This window comes from Triturus cristatus, chromosome 3_1, assembly GCF_964204655.1.
Source record: "Triturus cristatus chromosome 3_1, aTriCri1.1, whole genome shotgun sequence".
In the NCBI taxonomy this organism is placed as follows: Eukaryota; Metazoa; Chordata; class Amphibia; order Caudata; family Salamandridae; genus Triturus; species Triturus cristatus.
In genome coordinates, this window is record NC_140583.1 from 738,317,150 (window position 1) to 738,339,753 (window position 22,604).

The 22,604-nt window shown below is 38.4% G+C and overlaps 1 protein-coding gene and 1 long non-coding RNA gene across 2 annotated transcripts in view; both read left to right on the plus strand.

Moving 5' to 3' along the window:
• The window catches only part of LOC146860897 (uncharacterized), a 1,545,865-nt gene that overhangs the window by 459,773 nt on the left and 1,063,488 nt on the right, over positions 1-22,604 (plus strand). The gene's annotated exons all lie outside the window — the stretch shown is intronic.
• Positions 1,974-10,641, plus strand: LOC146860898 (uncharacterized). The gene is made up of 3 exons (XR_014978886.1): positions 1,974-2,432; positions 7,248-7,681; positions 9,418-10,641. It is a non-coding gene; the product is annotated as an uncharacterized LOC146860898 (long non-coding RNA).

Sequence of the window (22,604 nt, forward strand, 5' to 3'; positions counted from 1 at the left end):
GAAGTAGCGTTTTGAAAGACTTTGAAGGACGTTGTTGAAACGAGTTTTCTTTTGCCCAAGAAAAAAAACATCAACTATACCTTATCGTGTGGGCTCATGGATCTGTTGTATCCAGTATCCAGTTTTTGAGTGGAATATATATATACATATATATTACCTACTGGCGGTCGCCAGTAGGTAGTTATAGTTAGGACCCTGTTTCCATAGGAAATCCGCAACATTCTATTTTGAATAACTTTGGCGCCGGTCGACAAATCCTCGCGAATATTTCAAAATAGGTGGGGCGCTATGCTCCGCTCCTACCCTGAAAGTCTCGGGGTGATTCGTCAAGCGGGGGCTGAGATAAAAGGGGGGTCCCAAAACGCGTTTTTCCCATGCATTTTTCCATAGGACCTTTAGACACAGCTACAGCCCGAACGGCTGAACAGAATTACTAGAAATTTGGCAGAGAGGTAGTCCTCAGGTCAAGGAAGTGCCTTTTGTAGGTTTGGTGTAAATCTGTTCAGTAGATTCTGAGAAAATAGCCTTTAAATCAATATATATATCTGAGCCAGCTTACGGTGCGCTTATGGTGCGCTTACCGTACGCGTATGGTGGCGTGCGCGAGCGCGTTTCTGATTGGCTCTTAGATCTTAGTAAACATTCGAATCGGTCGAAACCAGGAAGCGGCGGCCGCCATTTCGTGTGTTTCACTCAGAAAAAAAAGAGTGATATCTTGAAAAGGGGGCAAGGAGGAGAGTTACAGACCCCCTAACATTTGTAAGGGGGTCAAAGAAGGACAGAAAAGTACAAAGAAAACATTTATTGATTTTAAAAAAAATCGCGGGGTACGCGTACGGTAAGCTTACCGTACGCGTACGGTAAAAAAAAAAATTAAAAATGAAATTAAATGCAGATTTAAGTGTTTAGATATTAGGGGGCTCTAAAAAGAGCCGTTGAGTTTATTGTGATTTTTTAGTGGTACCTACAAGTAAGTACCGATGCAGAGTCTAAGGTTCAAGAGGAAGACTCTGTTCCCTTCATCACTGAAGTGTACACCATCCCCTCTATAAATGTCTTGCATGTCGTAACGCAAGTTGTTGTGGTAAATGGAACCCATACCATAGTCACGGAGGAAAGCAGAAACAGATTTGTTGACGTGCTTTCTTGCTTTGTCAATCTGCGGACAGAAATGATTGGACCAGTTCCATTTTTGCCTTTGGCATATGTTAGAAAACACAAAGGCAGTTTTTGGGAAAAGTGAAAACAGTTGTGCAAAGGTCTCCTTCATAAGCATTTCCAGACCTACCCCAGTCAAAGTGCCTAGGTCATTGCCACCACAGTGCACTATTATGAGGTCAGGGTGTTGTATTTGCATGAAGGATTTCACCAATGGCATCAATTGGTGCCACTTTAACCCTCTCTGACCAATCCATTTAATGTCTACATTTGGTAAAGCAAGGTCTCTCACCATACCTGTTTTCTCTGCATACTTTTCACTCCAGAAGACATAGCTGTGCCCTACAATCCACACTGTGAACATCTTCAAAGGAGAACTGGATGCACTCAGGAGGTGTAATTCAGTAGAATGGTAAAAAGAAATGAAAGACAGTTTGGAAATGGAGGCATACATATTTTTTTCCTAAAAAAAAGAACTGATTGGCTGTTTCATACCATTCTAGAATAAAAACTAGGCTGTATGTGTAAATTAATAGAAGCATGTTTTGTATTGGTACAGAAAAATGTGTTACCAAAGAACAGTACTATGGATTTGCTGTTAGGTTTGAAAAGTCAAGCACTCTTGCTCTGTGGAATTGAAACATTGTTTGGTGAACTTCTGACCTAACTCCACACAGCAGTGTTCCATGAGCTGTTGCTATGGTAGCAGGCAGAAGTCAAGTTGGGGGAAGGGTACTAGACAGAAGTCAAGTTGGGGGAAGGGTACTTTTGGAAAAGGGTTGGTTTTCAACCAATAGAAATGTGTGATTACATTTGAAAAAAAGGGGGAAGCACTTAGATTTGAAACTTACATGTATATGTGTGGAAAAAGAGAGGGAAACTTTGCCATTATCTGGTTCTGCTGAGAGGAGAGAGGTGTAAAGAACAGAGATCCTGGCTCTGATAATCTGCTGTTTGAGTGCCACATTTCTTTCACAGCTAACTAATTTTAAAGGTGAGTTTAGAGTTTGAGAGGGGATGTATATGGTAAATTAAGAAATGAATAATAGAAATGGAATTCCTTTTGTTGAAGTTGTGTTTATTATTTTCTGTTTTGGGAGAAATTTAAATGTGAGGAACATGTAAAATAATATGGACTATGTTTTCACCATAAATTAAGGTGTACTGGTAAAAATAAAGAATACTTTAAGGGTTTGAGGTTGGACTCAGTAATGCAAATACATACAGCATCAGTAAGGCTGGTTGCCCTTGCTGGAGTGTAGGCAGTCACCCAGGTTACACATGGTGCTGGTCTGAAAAAGCAGTTTGGACATGTGCTTTTTTAAGAATCTGAAAAGTGGATTCATAATGTGTCAGTCTGTAAAAGTGTTTATCACTTGCCAAAAAAAAGAGTAGTAAGTGTGCTTTCAAATTGGCAAAGAAATTTCGTTTTGTGACTAATGTGAAAACATGAATCTGTGTGCAAATAGGAATTACAGGCAGAGATTTATTGCGTATTGCTCTGCTGATTTCACAGTTGCATTAGATGGAAAGGGGGAGCCATTTTTTGGTGCAGAAGCAGACTCTTAGCACACACCCAGCTGCTTACCCTGTGGAATCATGCACAGTATTCACAAGCGAGTGGGGTTTGAGGTTTCAGTCAGTAATAAACTGCTCCGACAATCCCAAACGGGATTTCGCCCAGGCCATGGAACAGACACCGCACTCCTCGCAGTTATTGAAGAGGCAAGGAGTTTACTAGATTCAGGAGGATCAGTGGCAGTGATCCTTCTGGATCTAAGTGCAGCCTTTGACACGGTTAACCACCGTGTCCTTCTGCATAGACTGGCAAATGCAGGACTTACCGGGACAGCCATCAAATGGATCGAATCCTTTCTCACAGGACGCACCTTTCAAGTGTGGGACAACAGTCATCACTCATCCACCCTCCCACTCACTAGCGGCGTCCCCCAGGGCTCCTCCCTAAGCCCGACGCTTTTTAATGTCTATATGGCCCCCCTCGAGGATGTGGTAACACCATTCAACATCAAAATGGTGAGCTACGCTGACGACACCCAACTAGTCGTCTCCTTGTCCCAGCTGATCGACCACCCTGAAAATCTAACTAACTGCCTCATAGACATTCACAGCTGGATGAATGCCTCATCACTGAAATTGAATGGGACTAAGACTGAGGTAATGCTACTCGGCAAGCAATGGACAACTATCCCGCCTACAATATGGCCCGATGTGTTCGGAGAAATTCCCCCCCCTAAACCTGAAATCAAGACACTCGGGGTGTGGCTTGAGCCACAGCTCACGATGAAAACCCAGGCAACCAAGACCTCAGGCACTTGTTTTGGACTCATGCGCACGACCCGTAAAATCCTGCCATTACTCCCACCTATGTCCAGAAAGCTCCTTATCCAAGGTCTAGTGTTGTCCCGTTTGGACTACAGCAATCTGGTCTATCTGGGAGCCCCCGAGGTGACCATCACGAAACTCCAGCGGACTCAGAACGCGGCAGCACGCCTGATTACCAACACTCCCTCCAGAATATCCGCCAAACCAGCTCTCAAAACCCTGCATTGGCTCCCTGTGCGCCAAAGGGTGCACTTTAAGGCAATGTGCACAACACACAAGCTTTATAACGGATCTGGCCCAGCGATCCTAAGCAAAATGATCACTCCTTATACAGCAACCAGATCACTACGATCTCAAAAGGAGAATCTAGTCTGCATCCCCAGATTCAAAAAAGCCCGCACAGGAGGTCGACAATTCTCCGTTCAGGCGGCTAAGGGCTGGAACGCACTGCCTCGCGCCCTCAGACTGGAATCCAACTACCTTGCTTTCCGCAAAAATCTTAAGACCCATCTGTTTCCCAAATAACATCCTTCTGTCACCTTCCCTCTCAATAGGAATTCAAGTTTTATAGCGCGGGGATGCCCTTGGGTCACCAGGCGCTTTATAAATCGCTAAAATAAAATAAATAAATAAAATAAATAAATAATGCAAATACATTCAGCATCACTAAGGCTGGTTGCCCTTGCTGGAGTGTAGGCAGTTACCCAGGTTACACATGGTGCTGGTCTGAAAAAGCAGTTTGGACATGTGCTTTTTTAAGAATCTGAAAAGTGGATTCAAAATGTGACAGACTGTAAAAGTGTTTATCACTTGCCAAAAAAAAAAGAAGTAAGTGTGCTTTCAAAATGGCAAAGAAATTTCGTTTTGTGACTAATGTGAAAACATGACTCTGTGTGCATATAGGAATTACAGGCAGAGATTTATTGCGTATTGCTCTGGTGATTTCACAGTTGCATTAGATGGAAAGGGGGAGCCATTTTTTGGTGCAGAAGCAGACTCTTAGCACACACCCAGCTGCTTACCCTGTGGAATCATGCACAGTATTCACAAGCGAGTGAGGTTTGAGGTTTCAGTCAGTAATGCAAATACATTCAGCATCACTAAGGCTGGTTGCCCTTGCTTGAGTGTAGGCAGTTACCCAGGTTACACATGGTGCTGGTCTGAAAAAGCAGTTTGGACATGTGCTTTTTTAAGAATCTGAAAAGTGGATTCAAAATGTGACAGACTGTAAAAGTGTTTATCACTTGCCAAAAAAAAGAGTAGTAAGTGTGCTTTCAAAATGGCAAAGAAATTTCGTTTTGTGACTAATGTGAAAACATGACTCTGTGTGCATATAGGAATTACAGGCAGAGATTTATTGCGTATTGCTCTGGTGATTTCACAGTTGCATTAGATGGAAAGGGGGAGCCATTTTTTGGTGCAGAAGCAGACTCTTAGCACACACCCAGCTGCTTACCCTGTGGAATCATGCACAGTATTCACAAGCGAGTGGGGTTTGAGGTTTCAGTCAGTAATGCAAATACATTCAGCATCACTAAGGCTGGTTGCCCTTGCTTGAGTGTAGGCAGTTACCCAGGTTACACATGGTGCTGGTCTGAAAAAGCAGTTTGGACATGTGCTTTTTTAAGAATCTGAAAAGTGGATTCAAAATGTGACAGACTGTAAAAGTGTTTATCACTTGCCAAAAAAAAGAGTAGTAAGTGTGCTTTCAAAATGGCAAAGAAATTTCGTTTTGTGACTAATGTGAAAACATGACTCTGTGTGCATATAGGAATTACAGGCAGAGATTTATTGCGTATTGCTCTGGTGATTTCACAGTTGCATTAGATGGAAAGGGGGAGCCATTTTTTGGTGCAGAAGCAGACTCTTAGCACACACCCAGCTGCTTACCCTGTGGAATCATGCACAGTATTCACAAGCGAGTGGGGTTTGAGGTTTCAGTCAGTAATGCAAATACATTCAGCATCACTAAGGCTGGTTGCCCTTGCTTGAGTGTAGGCAGTTACCCATGTTACACATGGTGCTGGTCTGAAAAAGCAGTTTGGACATGTGCTTTTTTAAGAATCTGAAAAGTGGATTCAAAATGTGACAGACTGTAAAAGTGTTTATCACTTGCCAAAAAAAAGAGTAGTAAGTGTGCTTTCAAAATGGCAAAGAAATTTCGTTTTGTGACTAATGTGAAAACATGACTCTGTGTGCATATAGGAATTACAGGCAGAGATTTATTGCGTATTGCTCTGGTGATTTCACAGTTGCATTAGATGGAAAGGGGGAGCCATTTTTTGGTGCAGAAGCAGACTCTTAGCACACACCCAGCTGCTTACCCTGTGGAATCATGCACAGTATTCACAAGCGAGTGGGGTTTGAGGTTTCAGTCAGTAATGCAAATACATTCAGCATCACTAAGGCTGGTTGCCCTTGCTGGAGTGTAGGCAGTCACCCAGGTTACACATGGTGCTGGTCTGAAAAAGCAGTTTGGACATGTGCTTTTTTAAGAATCTGAAAAGTGGATTCAAAATGTGACAGACTGTAAAAGTGTTTATCACTTGCCAAAAAAAAGAGTAGTAAGTGTGCTTTCAAAATGGCAAAGAAATTTCGTTTTGTGACTAATGTGAAAACATGACTCTGTGTGCAAATAGGAATTACAGGCAGAGATTTATTGCGTATTGCTCTGGTGATTTCACAGTTGCATTAGATGGAAAGGGGGAGCCATTTTTTGGTGCAGAAGCAGACTCTTAGCACACACCCAGCTGCTTACCCTGTGGAATCATGCACAGTATTCACAAGCGAGTGGGGTTTGAGGTTTCAGTCAGTAATGCAAATACATTCAGCATCACTAAGGCTGGTTGCCCTTGCTGGAGTGTAGACAGTCACCCAGGTTACACATGGTGCTGGACTGAAAAAGCAGTTTGGACATGTGCTTTTTTAAGAATCTGAAAAGTGGATTCAAAATGTGACAGACTGTAAAAGTGTTTATCACTTGCCAAAAAAAAGAGTAGTAAGTGTGCTTTCAAAATGGCAAAGAAATTTCGTTTTGTGACTAATGTGAAAACATGACTCTGTGTGCATATAGGAATTACAGGCAGAGATTTATTGCGTATTGCTCTGGTGATTTCACAGTTGCATTAGATGGAAAGGGGGAGCCATTTTTTGGTGCAGAAGCAGACTCTTAGCACACACCCAGCTGCTTACCCTGTGGAATCATGCACAGTATTCACAAGCGAGTGAGGTTTGAGGTTTCAGTCAGTAATGCAAATACATTCAGCATCACTAAGGCTGGTTGCCCTTGCTTGAGTGTAGGCAGTTACCCAGGTTACACATGGTGCTGGTCTGAAAAAGCAGTTTGGACATGTGCTTTTTTAAGAATCTGAAAAGTGGATTCAAAATGTGACAGACTGTAAAAGTGTTTATCACTTGCCAAAAAAAAGAGTAGTAAGTGTGCTTTCAAAATGGCAAAGAAATTTCGTTTTGTGACTAATGTGAAAACATGACTCTGTGTGCATATAGGAATTACAGGCAGAGATTTATTGCGTATTGCTCTGGTGATTTCACAGTTGCATTAGATGGAAAGGGGGAGCCATTTTTTGGTGCAGAAGCAGACTCTTAGCACACACCCAGCTGCTTACCCTGTGGAATCATGCACAGTATTCACAAGCGAGTGGGGTTTGAGGTTTCAGTCAGTAATGCAAATACATTCAGCATCACTAAGGCTGGTTGCCCTTGCTTGAGTGTAGGCAGTTACCCAGGTTACACATGGTGCTGGTCTGAAAAAGCAGTTTGGACATGTGCTTTTTTAAGAATCTGAAAAGTGGATTCAAAATGTGACAGACTGTAAAAGTGTTTATCACTTGCCAAAAAAAAGAGTAGTAAGTGTGCTTTCAAAATGGCAAAGAAATTTCGTTTTGTGACTAATGTGAAAACATGACTCTGTGTGCATATAGGAATTACAGGCAGAGATTTATTGCGTATTGCTCTGGTGATTTCACAGTTGCATTAGATGGAAAGGGGGAGCCATTTTTTGGTGCAGAAGCAGACTCTTAGCACACACCCAGCTGCTTACCCTGTGGAATCATGCACAGTATTCACAAGCGAGTGGGGTTTGAGGTTTCAGTCAGTAATGCAAATACATTCAGCATCACTAAGGCTGGTTGCCCTTGCTTGAGTGTAGGCAGTTACCCAGGTTACACATGGTGCTGGTCTGAAAAAGCAGTTTGGACATGTGCTTTTTTAAGAATCTGAAAAGTGGATTCAAAATGTGACAGACTGTAAAAGTGTTTATCACTTGCCAAAAAAAAGAGTAGTAAGTGTGCTTTCAAAATGGCAAAGAAATTTCGTTTTGTGACTAATGTGAAAACATGACTCTGTGTGCATATAGGAATTACAGGCAGAGATTTATTGCGTATTGCTCTGGTGATTTCACAGTTGCATTAGATGGAAAGGGGGAGCCATTTTTTGGTGCAGAAGCAGACTCTTAGCACACACCCAGCTGCTTACCCTGTGGAATCATGCACAGTATTCACAAGCGAGTGGGGTTTGAGGTTTCAGTCAGTAATGCAAATACATTCAGCATCACTAAGGCTGGTTGCCCTTGCTGGAGTGTAGGCAGTCACCCAGGTTACACATGGTGCTGGTCTGAAAAAGCAGTTTGGACATGTGCTTTTTTAAGAATCTGAAAAGTGGATTCAAAATGTGACAGACTGTAAAAGTGTTTATCACTTGCCAAAAAAAAGAGTAGTAAGTGTGCTTTCAAAATGGCAAAGAAATTTCGTTTTGTGACTAATGTGAAAACATGACTCTGTGTGCAAATAGGAATTACAGGCAGAGATTTATTGCGTATTGCTCTGGTGATTTCACAGTTGCATTAGATGGAAAGGGGGAGCCATTTTTTGGTGCAGAAGCAGACTCTTAGCACACACCCAGCTGCTTACCCTGTGGAATCATGCACAGTATTCACAAGCGAGTGGGGTTTGAGGTTTCAGTCAGTAATGCAAATACATTCAGCATCACTAAGGCTGGTTGCCCTTGCTGGAGTGTAGACAGTCACCCAGGTTACACATGGTGCTGGACTGAAAAAGCAGTTTGGACATGTGCTTTTTTAAGAATCTGAAAAGTGGATTCAAAATGTGACAGACTGTAAAAGTGTTTATCACTTGCCAAAAAAAAGAGTAGTAAGTGTGCTTTCAAAATGGCAAAGAAATTTCGTTTTGTGACTAATGTGAAAACATGACTCTGTGTGCATATAGGAATTACAGGCAGAGATTTATTGCGTATTGCTCTGGTGATTTCACAGTTGCATTAGATGGAAAGGGGGAGCCATTTTTTTGTGCAGAAGCAGACTCTTAGCACACACCCAGCTGCTTACCCTGTGGAATCATGCACAGTATTCACAAGCGAGTGGGGTTTGAGGTTTCAGTCAGTAATGCAAATACATTCAGCATCACTAAGGCTGGTTGCCCTTGCTGGAGTGTAGGCAGTCACCCAGGTTACACATGGTGCTGGTCTGAAAAAGCAGTTTGGACATGTGCTTTTTTAAGAATCTAAAAAGTGGATTCAAAATGTGTCAGACTGTAAAAGTGTTTATCACTTGCCAAAAAAAAGAGTAGTAAGTGTGCTTTCAAATTGGCAAAGAAATTTCGTTTTGTGACTAATATGAAAACATGACTCTGTGTGCAAAGAGGAATTACAGGCAGAGATTTATTGCGTATTGCTCTGGTGATTTTACATTTGCATTAGATGGAAAGGGGGAGCCATTTTTTGGTGCAGAAGCAGAGTCTTAGCACACACCCAGCTGCTTACCCTGTGGAATCATGCACAGTATTCACAAGCGAGTGGGGTTTGAGGTTTCAGTCAGTAATGGAAATACATTCAGCATCACTAAGGCTGGTTGCCCTTGCTGGAGTGTAGTCAGTCACCCAGGTTACACATGGTGCTGGTCTGAAAAAGCTGTTTGGACATGTGCTTTTATCAGAATCTGAAAAGTGGATTCATAATGTGTCAGTCTGTAAAAGTACTTTTCACTTGCCTAAAAAGTAGTAGAAAGTATGCTTTGCAATTGGCAAAGAAATTTCGTTTTCTGCCTAATTTCAAAGCATGACTTTGTGTGCACACAGGAATTATTTTTAGAAATGTAATTTGTGAAGGTGTTATTGTGATTTTCATTTATAGGAAAGGGGTTTATAGTATTTTAAGATTTCTAAAGAACATAAAAAATGTAGTAATATATTTAAATAAAATAAAGGAATTTTTTTTTAGTTTTTTTCAGGTATTGCTGAAGAGCAGTGAACAAAATTTAAGATGCCTACAAAATCCAGAGTAAAGAAAGACCACAAAAAAAACCTATATTTGAAGACAACTGGAGGACCTAAGTTAGTTTGAGATGCTCATGTTGGGAAAAAGAAAAAATCTTCTGGTAAGCAAACAAAAGATTTTTTAAAGAACATATTCAAAAAAAGGAAAAATGTACAACATGTCTGTACTGGAAAGAATGTTTTCAATAGAAAAGGAGAGGAAAAAATTGAGCATTTAGATAATGCAAATATACCTTCTGCAACTAAAAAGATTAACTTAAACAGAAAAACAGCGTTTAAAGAGATACGTAGAAAAATGTTTCAGAGAAGAGTTATGTCCAATTTGATAAAGGATGTGAAGAAATATAAGCAAAAGGCTAAGTTTTATAAGAGAAAAAAAGAAATTGAAGCCATTGCAGCAAAGGCATTAGAATTAAAAAGGAAACTATTCATTTTAATTTTGAATAGGATGCGTACATTAGATAAAATGGTTAATGTACTGAAATCACAAAGTAAAAGGAAAAGAGTAGTGAACAGAACAAACTTTTGTAAAGTGTTTTTAGGAAAATGGATGCATAGTTCAAGTAGTGAACCTTTTTTTAATGAAGAGAGCTATTTTCAAAGTAATAGTTTGCTGCATGCAGTTGACACCAGAGGTCGTGCTTACGAAGTGAAAAATGGTTGCATAATGGAGAAGGAGATAATGGTTCCAAGAGATGAGGTACAAGTGATGGCGGATGAGGCTATGGGGAGACGTCCTAAAGCCCCAGTGTACACTTGGAATTGTAGTAGTATTTGCACTGTGCGTCAGGAATCTATTGATAAATTTCGTGAGTTTCTAAGAGAATATAGTAAAAAAAGTGTAAAACAGAAGATTAAGGTGCTTCAAAGTCTAGATCCATGCAGAGTGAGAGAGAATACTGGTTTGCAGGGTCATTCTCTGGCTTGTCTATCTAGAAAAGTGTGTATTAGTGTTTTCCATCATTTTAGAATGCTGGCTGTTCATCATACTGAAATGAGAAAGTTTGTGAGACGGTTGTATTTTGCTAAAAGTCCAGCAATAAAGTTAGATGAATTGAATAGGGCTCTGTTCCGTGGGTCAGTATCAGATGTAGAGAAGGTTGTTGATGAAATTCAGTTTTGTTACTTTGGTCCTGAACAAAACAGTGCAGAAAAGGACACAGTAAATGAGGAAGAAGTGGAAGAGAATGTACAACCATTTGTAAGTAAGACATTTAATGATCACATAACAAAATTTGAAAAAATCTCTAATGAAAGACCAAATATTACTTGTATTTGTTGCCGCAGAACTCATTATAGAAAACAAACCAGGTATGTTGATCTCTATAGAAAAAGTGAAAATGAAGATAATTATAAGTGGAAGGATTTTGCCACATATATATTTCTTGAAAATTGTTTTGAATTGGGTGAAGTTCAGCGTATTTGTAAATACTGTTATAATAAGTTAGAAGAAAATAGAATGCCGACCAGAGCTGTACATAATAATTTAGAATTGGATTCTATTCCTGCTGAACTTTCTGAATTAAATACATATGAGTCTATACTCATTCAATGTGTTCATCCGTTCCAGACCATAGTACGTATGGAGCCCAAAACTGGTAAATTACCTCCTTCAGATTTACTGAGAGGTTTAAAAGGTAGAGTGGTGTATTTGCCCTTGGATTTGAAAAAAAATATGGAAACTATTGATGCAGATACTTTGGAAACTGAACCATTAATTATTCTGGTTAATGGTGTACCTACAAAGAATAAGAAGATTTGGCAGGAGCTGGTAGATGTACGGAAAGTACAAAGAGCAAATTTGCATTTGAAAAGGAATAACAAATGGTATGAATCAATTTATATAGAAGAAGAAGAAGAAGAAGATTTACAAAAAGACACAGAAACACCAACTGGACAAATTGAAAAAGTGGACAAGTCAAAGGAAGAAGAAATTTATGAACATTTTAGCATACATCCTCTTCATTCAAAAGAAGTTATGGGAGACAATATTGATCTGTTTCAGATGAAGAAAGCAAAAGGAACTCCCGTGAGTGTATGGGAGGAGAGCTTGGAAGCTCGATGTTTTCCCCAGCTGTTTCCTAAAGGAAAAGAAGGACAATATGATGAACGTCCGGAACAGATTCCAGCTTCTGAGTATCGGACTACAAGACTATATGCTGAAGATCCCAGATTTCGACAAAGTATTCCTTATTTGTTCCATCTTTTATTTGAAAGCGACTTGTCTGCACTGTCTTATGCAGTAAATCACATTTTAAAAAGTGGAGTACATTTACAAAATGTGTCTGCTAAGGATTTCATGGAGAAAGTGCAGCACCGAGATGATCATTTGGAAACACAACTGATCAATCTGATGGCTTGTCAGCGTGGGACAAATGAATATTGGTACCGACGCCATGGTGAATTAAAATGCATGTTACGAAATTTAGGAACACCAACATGGTTCCTTACCCTAAGCTGTGCTGAGTACGCTTGGGATGATTTACTGGATTTTCTACGAGAGGCAAATTCAAACATTAAAAACATCGAATACAAGACAGCAGGAGAACTATGCTCATTGGATCCGGTTAATGTTTGCAGATATTTCAATCATAGATTTGAGGCTATGATGTCCTTCATCTGCAATAAAAAAAATCCACCTCTAGGAGAAGTAGTGGATTTCTTTTGGAGAAAAGAGTACCAGGCAAGAGGTGCTCCTCATATTCATATGCTGTTGTGGATCAAGGATGCCCCAAAGTTTGGAACAGATACTGATGAAGCAGTGTTATCTTACATTGAAGAATATGCAACATGTGCTATACCAAAAAGCACAGAAGAGAAAAAGTTAAAGGAGCAAGTTTTACGTTTCCAAAGTCATCGGTGTGGAAAATACTGTCGACGGAAATACAAGAGCAAAGATAAATACTACACTAAATGTCGATTTGGATTTCCAAGACCTGTTCTTTCAAATGGAAGAGTAAACAGTTTTATGTCATCTGTGAGACATACTATCACAAGAAAATCAACTAAGAATACCTACAACCTTAAAAGAAAAGAAGAATCAAAAAATATAAATGACTACAACCCAGTCATTTTATCCATGTGGAATGCTAACATGGATATACAGTATGTAGCTGACAATTCCATTGCTGTTGCTCGATATGTAACGTCTTACATTACGAAATCAGAAAAAACAGAATTGAAGGAAATGTGGGAAGAGATTTCTCACGAGAAGACTGTCAGTAAGAAGCTGTACAGTTTCAGTTTGAAGATGTTATTGCATCGAGAAATTGGATCCTACGAATGTTCAGATAGGTTATCTTCTGCAAGTCTCTACTCGAAATCAAGAAGAATAATTTGGGCAAGTTTATGCCTTGCAGCAATGAGAAATCGGGTACTGAAATCTGTTGGAGAAATTGAATATTTGGCCGAGAATGACCCAGAAAGTACAGATATTTTGAAATCAAACATGTTGGACACATATTATCCCAAGAGAAGTCATCATCTGGAGAACATGTGTCTCTATGAAGTGCTGCAGAACTACATTTATTCACGGAAAGCCACAGAAGACATCAACAATGGAAAATATAAAGTCATTGGTGAGGAAGGATGTTTGGTGAAGCAAACAAAACGAAGTTTGATAAATCACAGGAAGCTGAGTTGCGACACTACTGACAAAAATTTTTTTTACTGCTTGGCTCTTTTACAGCTGTTTAAACCATGGCGTACAGAGGATAAACTACTGGGAGAATTTCAAAGCTATGAAGATTCTTTTAATGCTTGCAAAGAGAGCATACAATGCAGTACATTCTCAACTTATCTGCAAATGTTAAATGAAGAAATTGAACAGGAAACTACAATTGCAGCAGAAATAGCTAGAGACAGTTCTCAGGACAGCCAAAGTTCAGGAACACTCAGTCAAGATCCCCTAGGACAACCAATCGTTGAAAATGAAGCATCAATAGCCATAAATGAAGTGGAAACGGCTATGAATCAAGCTCAAGAAGAATTTATAGACTTACAAAATTTGGAAAGACAACTGAACGAAGAGCAGCAACAAATTTATGAAGAGATCAGAAACAAAATTGATCACGGATTTCTACATGAAAAAAAAGAGTGCTCATGCACATCATTTCATCCAATCAGGATGTATGTAAGCGGACAAGCTGGAACTGGAAAAAGTTTCCTTATAAAAGTCATCAGAAGCTACCTACAGCAAAAAACGGATTCTACTTTGTCTTGTGTGGTTACTGCTCCAACTGGGTTAGCAGCATATAACATAAAAGGAATCACTTTACATTGTTTGCTAATGTTACCAGTGGAGCATGAGAACAAAATACAATACAACAAGCTAACTGGAGAAGCATGCTTGGAAGTTTCAAGAGTATTGAAGAAGATGCAAGTTCTCATTATTGATGAGGTGAGCATGGTATCAAACTTAATGCTTGCCTTTGTGCATTTAAGAATGCAGCAAAACACGTCATAGTTTTTGGAGATCTTTTGCAACTTACTCCAGTTAAAGGACAACCAGTGTTTAATACTGTGACACATGAAGACACGAAGAAGTCATTGGGAAGCATCGGTAATGCAAATATTTGGTCCTTCTTTGAGTACAAGGAACTTACTACTAATATGAGGCAAGCAAACGATGAAGAATATGGAAGTATTCTGAAAGATATCAGAATTGGACTACTCACTGAAGCTGGCACAAAAGCATTACAGAGTCGGCTGCTACATAATTTATTTCCAAAGGAAGAAATAGTTGCAGAGAAGATATACAAGAACATTGCAGAAAAGAAAAGTGTCATCTGCTTAATGCCAACTCTACGTGAATGCTCAATATTCAATGAGGAGCTTTTGAAATTGGAAAAGGAAGATATCAGGAAATTGGAAGCAGTGGACAAAATTGAGGATGGAAGAATTACTGTCACATTAACAGGCACACTGAAAAATAAATTGGATTCACTAGAGAAGAACATTTCCAAAACAGCTGGATTAGAAAAAAATCTATATGTTTGCATGAACTGTAGAGTATTTTTAAGTAGAAATTTGGATGTTGAAAAAGGTTTAGTTAATGGAGCTATGGGAAGAGTTGTGGGTTTTATTAATTATCAGAAAAAAGATGGAATTGATTGTTTAAAAATAAAATTTGATCAGATAGAAGAAGTTAAAGACATTTGTCGTTGTTCAGTTCGTTTCATGCTTGTGAAAGATTTATATGTACGTAGGAAGCAGTTTCCGTTTTCTCTAGCATATGCTGTAACTATTCACAAGTCTCAAGGATTGACTGTAGATTGTGCTTTTGTGAACATTGGTTCAACTGTGTTCAAAGAAGGTATGGCATATGTTGCTTTGTCACGAGTGAAAACATTATCAGGTTTATTCATGATAGACTTTGATGACTCAAAAGTTAGTGCTGATGCAAATTGTGTAAAGGAGTATAATAGATTAAGAAGAAGCTATGCTCCTCATTTAGGTCAGTATCCTGTGTTGGAGAAACGTGTAGTTTCTCGTAAAAGGAGAAATGAGAATATCTGTAATGAAGATGTAGAGAGGAGGAAAAAAAAGAGGAGTGATGTAATTGCAAGCAAAAAGAAAAAGGAAAATGAAGAACAGGTTGTAGGATGTCATTTTGAAAATAGCTCTGGTGTCAACTGCTACGCTAATGTAGTGCTGAATGTTGCATTTTATCTGGAAAGTGTGCAAGAGCAGATAATAGTAAATCAGGGAAAAAGATTCTGTTCTGAGTTGAGTCTCCTTTTTCAAAAGCTGAGTAATGATAAAACTCAAATAGAAAGTGCTACTGAAATTAGAACACTTTTAGATGTATGTTCAGGACGAACACAGTTTTCTCAAAATGTACAGCAAGACGCACAGGAATTCTTGATGTTTTTTCTTCAGGTACTGGAAGAAGAAGGGGTTCCCATTAAAAATTGATTTGGTCTCTCTTATAAATGGGAACATAGTTGTGAAAACTGTTATGATATATGTGGCTCTAAATGTTGATTCTGAAAGGTTTATTTATTTAACATTGCCAGAAAGTAAAACAGTCACTTTTGCTAAATTAGTTAAAGATGCTAATCATAGCATGGAATGCAGTGAGTGTCAATCTGACATGTTTTCAACGTTAATTTTAAAGGAATACGGACAGTATGTAATTTTAATGATGCAACGCTGTAAAGCTGATGGTTCAAAATTAGATACTTTAATAAAGAAGTTTACAGGACAGCAATTATCAATTTCAGGAAAAACTTTTGTAACAGTTGCAATAATTTTCCATGATGGACCTACTGTAACTTCTGGTCATTACACAGTTTATCTTAAATGTGAAAAAGGCTGGACACTGTGTAATGATTCCCAATTGATTTTTAAGCAACGTTTGCCTTTTGATTTAGCAAATTCCTATCTAATCTTCCTGAAACCTACATTTTAGAGAGATTTGGCAACATCTGGACAAAACAATTTTACCATTTTATTGGATTACCACTGGAATTTTCAAAAAAAATGATTTTACAAATTACCATTTGGCCTAATGGAAAGGTAACCAATTGTAATGTGGACTTTTTCAATTTTTAATAAAACTTTGGAAAACCAAAAATTTAGAAAAAATCGGTAGCATCTGCACAATTTAAATTTTGGAATGTTATTGGATTGCCATTGGAAATTTATTCAAAAAAGATTTTTAAAATTACTATTTGGCCATGCGGAAAGGTAAACAATTCTATTGTGGACTTATTTAATTATTAATAAATCTTTCGGAAACCAAAATGTTACAGAGAATCGGTGAGATCTGTACAATTTAAACTTTAGATTTTTATTGGATTAACATTGGAAATTTAATCAAAAAAGAATTTTAAAATTACTATTTGGCCTAAAGGAAATGGAACCAGATGTATTGTGGAGTTATTTGAGATATATTTTTGTGATTATACTTCTGAAACAAAAATATCAGACGGTATTTTAAAGAAATAAGTATTGATATTAGATGATATTTTTTAAGAATATTATGCATTTCTATAAAGTTATGTTTATGCAAAAAGAGATTGTGGGCTTTTTTAAAACAATCTTTGAGATTGTTAATTTTTTTTTTGCCCGCTGTTAAATGATGAATGCAATTGCTTTCACAATTTATAGTGAAATGCAATATATTCTGAAAACAGCAAAAAAAAGGCAAACATTTTTTTTGAAAAATATGTAAATATGTGTACTGTATTATAAAATGTTTTATTAAATATTAATACTTTTTTCTTTTTTTTCAGATTGAGATAGAAAATTTTCGAAAACTAGAACCATTTTTAAAGCAATTAAAAAAAAATTTAAATGAATAAATATTTTTTTGAGTGGGTATGGTAAGTCAAAAATATCATGGTCCCTTTTTTCCACTTCTCCACGATCACATTTTCAGTTTTTCATTGTAGTCTCTCAAGGACCTTGTAATGTGATAATTGATTTTTAGTGTTTTTTTAAAAAAAAATAATAATTACGCGTACCGTACGCGTACGGTAAAAAAAAAATCAAAAAAAAGTTTTAAAAACATATATAAAAAATAGATGAAAGGTAAGGTTGGCTCTTAAAAGAGCCGTTGTGTTCATGCAGGGACAGAGGAAAGAAAGAATGGGAATATTAGACGGTACAACAAGTGTGCTGATCTATTTTATTGTTCACTAGGGAAATACTGGTCTCCCTATAACAAATTAGATCATGACAAGTGGCGCACCGTATTTCAACCCTCAGAAACCGAGGGTTGGTTTCCTGAGGACGAGAAAAAGGAGATGCTCCCCCCACAGATGAAGGGCTCACCTGACCTGCAGAAGAAGGACTCGGCCCTGCAGATGATGGTCCAGGCTGAGCTGCTGTGGATGTGCTTGGTTGACTTACTGAAGGGTTACCTTCAGTATGTCGAGCATGTGTCCTTTTGTGTACATCCTTAAGGTGTCTCAACATGGTGTGATTCCCGAAGGAATACTTCCTGTCGGGATTCCCTCTTGAAAGTACACGGCCACACAGCTTACAAGTCACTAAGGGTGCATTTACCTTTTGCTGGCCCTCTGGAAAAGAAAAATACTCCCATATGAAAGAGGTCTTTTGTTTCCTCGTTCTCTGCCTCAAGGTAGTGCTGCTAGCCTCACTCTCAGAAGGGCTCTGCTGTTCTGCCATCGTATCACAAAGACAACCCAGCTCCTTCTCCTAAAGGATCACAAGCAGAAATGAGGGGAATGGGTGTGGTGTAGGAGAGTTCTAGAACTGAAAGTAGTTTCAACCAAACAAAAGTTGTGTTTCATGATCACATGACCCACCGTACGCTTACGGTGCGCTTACGGTGCGCTTACGGCAAAAGTACGCATGCGCGTAAAAAAGACACGCGCACGCGCGCATGCGCAAAACAGGCACGCCCCTTCACTTCCGCGTAACGTGCGCGTGCAGCGTACGCGTTACGCGCTGTGCGCGCGTGACGTGCGTCTACGCAAATTGCGTAAATGAACGCAAACAGCGTAGAAATCTAACGTAATTACAGCAAGACGTGCGCTTACCGAACGCGCACGGTAAAAAAAAAAAAAAAAAAAAAAAAAAGGAAAAAAAAAATATGTAATACTAATAAATTTAAATTTTACCTGTTTATTTTAAAAAAATGGTAAAATAAAAACATATTGTAGAATTTTTAAAATTTAACCATAGTCTTTAAAAAAGGATAAAAAATTTAAATAAAAATATGTAAAAAAAAAAAGAAGAAAAAAAAATTAAAATTAGCATTTAAAAAACCTTGCAAATTCACTGAAAAAACCATGGGTTTCACTCACGTTATAGTTGGGAATTAGCATTTAAAAAACCTTGCAAATTCACTGAAAAAACCATGGGTTTCACACACGTTATAGTTAGGAATTAGCATTTAAAAAACCTTAGAAATTCAATGAAAAAACCAAAGGTTTCACACATGTTATAGTTAGCTGGACATTTCACTCGTAAAAAACCATTGAAATTCCCCCGTTATAGTTAGTTCAGCTAACTATAACTCGCGCGCCCGCAATGCACTACTGATGACGTCACATATTACATCACTCATGACATGGTCAGTGACATCACTCATGACATCACTGATGACATCTCAAATGACATCACTGATGACATCATCCTTGTGACAGAGTGGTAGACCTCCTCTCACCCTAATATAACCTTTGATACAAACATTAAAAAAAGAGACTGAAATTTTCAAAAAAATGGACATACCAATACCAATTACAACATCCTCTTCAATATTTCTAAGATCCACATAAACATCCACTCATTCACCAACAGTCCTATACAGTCACTCATACATGTACTCACACATCATATGTACTCATACACCTAAACATCCTGTAACACATTGCCACTCATCCATAGAGTTACTCACACAGTCACTCATGCTAATAAAGAATCAAACATCCATTTACTTGCATATACAGTTATACACACACCACCACACTTACTTTTACAGAAACTTACACATACTTAGTCTTTTAAACAATCACTTATAGAAACACATACTTATTCATACAGGAACTCTTCCAATCTCTCACTCTCACATATACTCACTTATAAACACCAATAGTCACATATACTAGTTTAAAACATATGTAGTTACTCATAAAGACACTATTGAGACAGTCTATCACTCACTAACACACCCATGCACACACTCATCTACCCATACAGTCCTGCACACATGCTGTCTTCAACACATACAAACAGTGAGTCACTCATTCATGCACCTATGCACTACGTAATACCCCCCACCGAACCATACAGACAATCAGACTGATACTCAAAAAAACAACTAATAACCCATATAAACACTCATGTAGCTACTCACCAACCCACGCAGCCACTTATACACAAAGTGAGAGACTGATACAGATATTTACATATTTAAACATTACTCACTAACCCATGTATTCACTAAGATACACTTAATCAGTCAGTTACACAATAAATTTTTCAAAAACAAAGCATCCATTTAGACACTTATATACCCATTTATTCTTCCATCGACCTTGAGATATACATATATTAAACATATTTAATTTTCAGAAAAACACACATTCACTGGATGATGTCATCAGTGATGTCATTTGAGATGTCATCAGTGATGTCATGAGTGATGTCACTGACCATGTCATGAGTGATGTAATATGTGACGTCATCAGTAGTGCATTGCGGGCGCGCGAGTTATAGTTAGCTGAACTAACTATAACGGGGGAATTTCAATGGTTTTTTACGAGTGAAATGTCCAGCTAACTATAACATGTGTGAAACCTTTGGTTTTTTCATTGAATTTCTATGCTAATTCCTAACTATAACGTGTGTGAAACCCATGGTTTTTTCAGTGAATATATATATACATATATATACATAAATATATACGTATATTACCTACTGGCAGTCACCAGTAGGTAGTTATAGTTAGGACCTATCTTCCATAGGAAATCCGCAACATTCTATTTGGAATAACGTTGGCGCCGATTGACGAATCTTCGTGAAATTTTCCAAACTTTTGGCCAGCTCCGGTCCGCTCCTATCCTGATAATTTCACGGTGATTCGTCAAGCGGGGGGCCGAGAAAAAAGGGAGGTCCCAAAACACATTTTCCCCATGCATTTTCCCATAGGACCTGTTGACGCAGCTACAGCCCGAACTGCTGAACGGAATTACACCAAATTTGGCAAAGAGGTAGTCCTCAGTTCAGACTCGTGCCTTTTGCTTAAATGGTGTAAATCAGTTCAGTAGTTCCTGAGAAAATTAGAGTTAAACTGATAGATATATCTGGGCGGAGCCTAACCACACATCTCATCGTGAGATCTGATTGGCTGTCAGTACTTCATCCAAGAAGTGTTGGCAACCATCTTGGGACCAATATACATGATAGCACCTCATAAAAAAGCATTGCAGTTAATAGAAGGTTTTAAGACTTTAGTTACATTTTAAATCATTTGTTGATGGTACCATACTCATTTTAGGAATTGTGGTGTGTTCTAAGGTGATTTTACCATGTGAAAAAGCCTTCTGCTGTGATATCATGAATCATGTTTGAGAGAAAACTATTTTCTCATGCTTTTCCCACAGAGGTTTGGAAGGTGAGCTATAAGCTAAACTGAGAGCATATATTCTGTAAATTCACATTATCTTTCTCAGTCATGTGAGAATGAAGTCTGACATTCTCAGTAAAACATGCACCTCCAACAAGAGCAGAGACTGTCAGTTATTTCCTATGTGTTCTACTGCAGCTTCCCAGAGTGTTCTAAAGAACAGCTAGAGCGCTAACAGTGCTACTTATGACAAACGTATTGCACACCTGAAGCCATCTTGATTGGAATAAAGTGGTAACTCTTAAAACGTTTAATTGAAAAAAGGAACAAAATTAGGGGGTTCATTTTGCCATAGAAAGTATGATTAGTGTTGCGGAAAGAAAATTTAGGTCACATTTTGAGTGACTTCTCAAAATCCTCTTCTATTTCATTAAAAAATTCTGACATGCGGACTGAAACATACACTTTCAATACCAGCAGAAGACTTCCCTGGTGAGCAGTAGCTTTACTACAGTGATCTAATGAGCAACTAGAGTGCTAACATTCTGAATTTATGGCAAATGTGTGACACATCTGAATGCCTTCTTGATGGAATCAAAGTTAAAAAACTGAAAGTATTTCCTACTGAGGAGACTGAAGTAAATGAGGAAATTAGGAAACTTCATAACAAATAAGTCTCCCAAAATGGCCCCCAGAGACAAAAGAGCCCAAATGTAGCACAAATATGACCCAGATGTAGCCCAAATATAGCCCAATGACAGAATGCCCCAGAGTGTTCTAACGAACAACTAGAGCGCTAGCAGTCTTACTTATGACAAAAGTATGGCACACCTGAAGCCATCTTGATTCGAATAAAGTGGTAACACTTAAAACATTTAATTTACAAAGGAACAAAATGAGGGGGTTAATTTTGCCATAGAAAGTATGATTAGTGCTGGAGAAAGAAAAATTAGGGCACATTTTAACTTCTCAAATCCTCTTCAATTTCATTAAAAAATTCTGATACGCAGACTGAAACATGCATTTTAAATACCAGCAGCAGACTTCCGTGGTGAGCAGTAGCTTTACTACAGTGATCTAATGAGCAACTAGAGTGCTAACATTCAGAATTTATGGCAAGTGTGTGACATATCTGAATACCTTCTTGATGGAATCAAAGTAAAAAACTGAAAGCATTTCCTACTGAGGAGACTGCAGTAAATGAGGAAATTAGGAAACTTCATAACAAATAAATCTCCCAAGATGGCCACCAGAGACAAAAGAGCCCAAATGCAGCACACATATCACCCAGATGTAGCCCACATGTAGCCCAATGACAGAAGTGTGCAAAACATTATTTTTGTGTATTTGCAGTTTTATATAGTGCAGACTTGTCAGGTATTGGAGTGCTTTACATGAGGATTGGTTACATCACACAAGATCAAATTCACTCAGAAAATATGTCCTCATTTTTGTTTTTTAGAGCACTAACCATAATTTTGATGCAAATAAGACCCTCTCATATATGTAATTTTTAAAGGAAATGCTCTAGGTATTACAGTTTTGATTACATCAAGATGACGTCAGGCGTTCCACACTTTTGTAATAAATATAGAATGTTAGCAATCTAGTTGTTCATTGGGATACTGTTGAGAGGCAGAGGCCAGGGGCACGGACTCTGAAAATTGAAGGCAGGTAGGAGAGTGCAGAGGCAACAATTTGACCACAGTGGGCAGGCAGGAAGGGCAGTGGCAGCACAACAGACTATGGAGGGC